The 6,000-nt window shown below is 42.6% G+C and overlaps 1 protein-coding gene across 2 annotated transcripts in view; it reads left to right on the top strand.

Annotated features, from left to right (window-relative positions):
• The first annotated feature begins 327 nt into the window (after window positions 1-327).
• The window catches only part of STK17B (serine/threonine kinase 17b), a 30,390-nt gene continuing 24,717 nt past the window's right edge, over window positions 328-6,000 (top strand). Inside the window, exon 1 of one of the 2 annotated variants that reach the window (XM_044936741.1) lies at window positions 328-603. The gene's annotated coding sequence lies outside the window, so the exon portion shown is untranslated. The remainder of the gene's footprint in view (window positions 604-6,000) is intronic. The other variant, XM_006078131.4, reaches the window with a different exon arrangement.

The following is a 6,000-nucleotide window of genomic DNA, read 5'->3' as shown; positions in this document are numbered from 1 at the left end:
GGTCCCTAGTCTGCAGATACTCAGTCCTCGTGGATTGACCACCCTGAAGGCCGGGATGCACTCGGTTGGATTTACAGCCGGTTGCGCGGTCAGGCTACTGCCCACCTCACTCTTCGCTCGCCGTCATTGCTGGAGCGCCCCACCTGCTGTGCAGCTCCGCCTAGCCTCCTACGGCCGGCGCCTGCCGCACCCCCTCACCGCTGAGCCCTGCCCCGCAGCACGCGCTGTAGGCCGGCGCTCCGCCCCTCCCGTCACGTGACAGCCCAGCCCTCCGCGCGCGCTCGGATTGGTTCTCGGGACCCAGGGGGTGGGTTCTAGCCTACAGCCCTGCCCCGCAACGGGGCTGCAGTTTTCAAACCTCAACTGTACGCTCCCGTCACCGTCTTCGCCGCCGTAGTCGGGAGCCACCTCGCTGGGGAGGTCAGGTCACAACTGTTGGCCGTTGTCCGGAAGGGTAAAAGTGGGTCCTGCCACGCTCGGAGCTGCGCGGCACCTCAAGGGGCTAGAGCTGGAGAACGTGTCCTGTCGTGGCCACCTGTGTGGGGCGGGATTGGAGCCCCCTTGGAGGGGGCAGCCCCGGGAGAACCTGCTGCGGCCCGAGCGGTCAGTGTCTTCCGCCTCGCGCGTCCTCAGTCCTGCTGGGTTTGGCGGGTAGGCTCGGGGCTGCGACTCCAAACCCCTAAAGCAGCCCCCTTTACTGGTGGAACGGAGACCCAGAAGGTGGGAGGGGTCCCGAGGAGAGATGCCGGCAGTGTGGGCGGATCCGGGGTCGGCTCAGACCCCCGGCCTGGGGAAGATGGGCTCAGACACCTTCGTCCCCGGATGGCCCGACTGCTCCGGACCCCTTGCCGCATTCCGGCTGGAGTCCTGCTTCTCTGGTTCCTTTGGGTGCGGCGCTCGGGGTGGCGGCTGGACCTCCCAGTACCTTTCTCAGCCGGGTCCGTGTGTGTGTGCGTGTATGTTTGTGTGTGTGTGTGGCCCGGTCTCTCCCCGGGTCGCATTCCGCGGGACACCCTTCGCCACCGGCTCGTTCGCGTCCTTTCCACGTCGCGTCGTCGTGGTCCCTTCAGGTCCCACCCGCGTTCACAGCTGGGGTGTGGGGCTCAGAACGTGTTCACATCTGGACTCATGGACCCGTCCTGCTCACAGCTGCCTTTCGTCGGGAGAAAGTTTGTGCTCATCTTGTGGGACATTTTCAGTTACTACTTATGAACAGATTTTTTTAAAGTCAGTGAATAGAGAAGTCGAGTTGCAGTTGTTTCCGTGATTTCCTGCGATCTGGTTTTATTTTGACGCCATGTAATACAACTGCGTGACGGCTACGGTTTTGACATTTACTCAACTCTCTATTTTATGTAGGGAAAGCTCTTCATTTGAATTCCCTTAGAGACGAAGCTGAAAGAGACTGTGGGCGGCTAGTAGCTGATGTTAGTTCTTCCTCTGGCTGTGATGGGACAGAGGCCTTCCAACATCAATCTGCAAATGGAAATTAAGGAAAAGAAAACATTTTAAAGCCACATACTGATAAGATTTCAATTATATTAGGTCTGTGTGTCACATTCGCTGATTGTTTTGCCAGCGTTTAATGTTTACATCTCTGGACTGATGATATGCAGTGATGTGTGATACATTGATTGCCCCTTTAGGTTCTCAAGAGTTTGAGAATGTGTGCCCTGAGACACACACACACACAGGACGCGCGAGGTCTACTGAGATGGCTGGGCGAGTGGCAGCATATATAACCTGGCATTTTGAGCCTGGGCACACAATCTTATTAAAAGATGATAAACCTACTTTGTCATTGATTCACCACTGGTTTTATAGTAAATTGTCCAGAAGTAGTTTTCAGCAACTTCCAAAGTGTTTGTTTTACAAATATTAAACCACATGCCCATAAAATGCTGTGTGTTTGAAAAAGTTGGTCCACAGAAGCAGTGTCCTAGTTTAAAACTCCTCTTCTTTCCCCTTCATCCTCCTCTGAGCAGATGTTCAGTTTTTAATTTTTTTTTCTGTTTTAATGGCTGAAGTTACTAATAACTGCTTTATTCTTGAGGTACCTATCATACATTTTACATCACTTTTCTAAAATATGGACTTGAAATTAAGGTGAGCTATATTTACGTGGCAATATATTCAAGTTTTAAAAGTAAAAATTGTGTTATCGAAGTCCTTTCATTTTTGTGTGTGGACAGAATAGTTGTGGATTCTCTTGAGCTCATTGAAAACTGAATTACCGGTTGGCTAAGATAGAATCTGGCTTCCCTCATAGCTCAGTTGGTAAAGAATCCACCTGCAATGCAGGAGACCCTGGTTTGATCCCTGGGTAGGGAAGATCCCCTGGAAAAGGGATTCTAAGATAGAATCTGGTTTCCCTCATAGCTCAGTTGGTAAAGAATCCACCTGCAATGCAGGAGACCCTGGTTCGATCCCTGGGTAGGGAAGATCCCCTGGAAAAGGGATTCTAAGATAGAATCTGGTTTCCCTCATAGCTCAGTTGGTAAAGAATCCACCTGCAATGCAGAAGACCCTGGTTCGATTCCTGGGTAGGGAAGATCCCCTGGAAAAGGGATAGTCTACTCACTCCAGTATTCTTGGGCTTCCCTCGTAGCTCAGCTGGTAAAGAATCTGCCCACAGTGCGGGAGACCTGGGTTCAATCCCTCAGTTGGGAAGATCCCCTGGAGAAAGGAAAGGCGACGGCTCCAGGATCCTGGCCTGGAGAATTCCATGGACTGTGTAGTCCATGGGGTGACAAAGAGTCAAATGCGACTGAGCAACTTTCACTTAAGATAAAATCAGTTTTCAGGACAGTTGAGACTTGACTAATTGATCACTGTGTCAGAATATTAATAGCAAAGCTGAAGAAGATACAGGCATTTGATGGCATGTTTCCAGTCAAACAATTCTATCTTTAAACTTGCACTGAGAGTTTTTTTACTAGTGTTAAGTAAACATTTAAATATGTTTTAAATGCTTGGTTTTTGAAGCTGTTTGATAATTATAAGAGAGAATTTCCTTATCAAAATTTCCCTGTTTTTACTTAGAGACCCAATTTTAAATGCAGGAATCAAGGAAATCCATTGCTGACACTTTCACTTAATCCTAAAATTGTCTTACAATTGCATGTATACTATATTGCAGTGCATATTGGCAGCTAAGTAGGACAGTGCTACTAGATGTATTGCTTTTAAAGGATTTTGGGTTGGTTTGTTTTTTTAGGAATTCTTTGTGTTCTGTGGGTATTGGTTGTGTCAAAAACATTAACAGTCATTTATGTACTTACTTTCCACTTGTGAAAACTAAATGTTTTAGTTATTTTAGTTTTTTACAATTTTGATGACAAAATTCAGTGGTTTTAAGTATTTTGTATTCTACGGACTTTTATCAAAGGATTTCTTTGACTATTTCAGTTAACAAATGTGTGTAAGAATTAAGTTACATGTTTTTACATAAATATGTTGTGACAAATGTAATTGTCAGGGCACGCTTTATGAACTTTTGATTTTTTTGATTTATTTATTTATCATTTTCCCCCAAAATACATGTAACCATGAACTTCAGGACCACTCTAAACATCTAAACTAGTGAGTTTCTTTTCATTTATATGCAGCATGTGTTGTGGCGTCCTAGACCCTTTGCAACTTCTTTAAAAGAGGGAAGAGTTAATATTTTTAGCATTTAAAAATTTTAATATTAACAGTGAAATGATAGTTTCATCTTTAATCCTAGGATCATATTTCATTTTGCATTGTAATACTTACTGAATAAACAGTACTTCAGAGATGCTATAAGTAAACAGTATTTTGCAACAGAAACTTAATTTTCCATCTGATGAATGAAAAGCACTGTATGTTTGTTGGCCCACTATATTTCCGTTATCAACATCTTTTCATCCTGGTTCACAATTAGAGGGTTTAACTCTCCTTCTGAAGGTGGAAGAGACAGCACCTGGCCTTACTGAAGTGACACAGAATCAGGTCTAAGGTCATTACCTGGGACTTTAGCCCTTGGATAGTGTTTACTAGACTGGTTAGACTAGAGTCAGTTAGCTGGCTTCTTGTTGTGATTTTTCAAAGGATTAAATTCTTGGATTATACTTTCTATTCAGTCTTTAAAAAAAAAACAAACAAACCGATGAACCTGTTAGTAGAATACGTAGAAGGAATGGTCTCTTCCGTGAAATTGAAAATCATCATCATCCCTTTCCCTACACCAATACCTTTGCTTCTAATCAATGACTAATTAGAAATGGATCCTTCTGCCACACTAGCAGAAAGTTCTTTATTTTGATGGATTCTAGACAAATAAATCTCCAGTTCCTCTGTTTCATAGGGAAAACTTGGTAGCTGTAAATACTCATGCAGAAAGAAAAAGTTTTTTTCCCTGTAATCTTGTGCCCTGCTTTGCTTTCCATTGCCTTTCAGATTTCTTCATGAGGATCTTAATTTATCAGTCCTTTTGCAGGACAAGTATCTGGATTTCCTGATTGAAATAGCTCTTAAAATATTGATGTTCTTAGCTGAAGTAGGGCTATGACAACATGCGGCTACCTAGTCTGGAAAGATAGGTAAATGCAAAATAAATGATCTGTTGGTATTATATTGCAATACGTGATATAATAATTTTATCCATGTTTCCAGACTTCATGGCTGTCCTGTTTAAAACTGAAGTTCTCTGATAGCAATTCAAAATATTTCTTATTTTATTTAGCCAAATATTGAATTAAGCAGAGATTAGCTGCATTTGAAGCCCCAATATTATAATTTCAAGATGGATCTCAAATTCTGCTAATCCCTCAAAGACATGAGATGTACCTAAAAATTCTTCTTGCTGTATCTCTTAATTCTTAAGAAATATTAAGTTAATATTAACTTAATATTCAATATTAAGTTCAGTTCATTGGACATTTTAAAAAATTCCTACCAGGTGCCAGACACCATGCTGGGAGTTTAGGCATGAAAGCAAATGGTTGCTATCCTTTAGACACTAAATATAATTGCAGTCTAACATGTTACATGTTGAGGTAAAGAGGTATGTCAAGGGTCCTCCTATTTGAAGCATAAAGGACAGGCATTAAAGACAACCTGTGGGTTTTAGGCAAAGCTTCCTGGGGGAGATGACGATCTTTGTTGAGTTAAGATTAAATAAAAAGTTAACCATTTAAGGAAAGGTAGAAAGGATGTTCAGACAGAAAAGTGTAACAGAAATGTGGAGGCAAAATATGAGATACAAGTGTGGCAGGAAATGATACAAGCTGGCCATGAAGGGTTTTGTGTGTCTTGGTGTAAGGGCTTGAACTAGGTACCAGGGAGCTAATGCAGGGATCAAAGCAGACAATTTTAGTTTTTAGATGTTTTTATTTATTGTCATATGATGTGTTAGATTTTATGAAATATTTTTATAAGATAACTTTGAGGTGAATATCACGATGAGCATGTTTAAATAGAGCTATTTAGAGGTTTATAAGGTGTTCTTTTTTTTTAGTTTTACTATTGATCACATCATATTTGCTTTCTCCCTTCTAGTAAACTCAGGTCCAGATCAAGCCTAACATTTTCCCTCTTCCTCCCTTCACTGATCCCATCTGAATTCTTGTTGTAATTATTGTAATGAGAGTTAATGAAGAAAAAAATCTCTGCAAATAAACTTGAGATTCCATTATTCCTGGCAGTACTGTGTAACTGGAAGCTTTATTGTACCTTGCCTTGTTCTATTATCCTCTTACTGTTTTTAGTGCTTGATTATAATTGTGTACCTACTCACACATACACACATACACATTTTGCCTACTAAGTCCCTTGAGATTTTTTTTTTTTTAATGTAGCCTAATAAAGTGTTATGGGCTTCCCATGTGGCTCTAGTGGTAAAGAACCCACTTGCTAATGCAGGAGATGTAAGAAACAGGAGTTCGATTCCTGAGTCAGGAAGATCCCCTGGAGGAGGGCATGGCAGCCCTCTCCAGTATTCTTGCCTGGAGAATCCTATGGACAGAAGAGCCTGGT

This window comes from Bubalus bubalis, chromosome 2 (genome assembly GCF_019923935.1).
Source record: "Bubalus bubalis isolate 160015118507 breed Murrah chromosome 2, NDDB_SH_1, whole genome shotgun sequence".
NCBI classification, from domain to species: Eukaryota; Metazoa; Chordata; class Mammalia; order Artiodactyla; family Bovidae; genus Bubalus; species Bubalus bubalis.
Note: the sequence above shows the minus strand (reverse complement) of the source record. Positions and strands in the feature narration are given on the sequence as shown.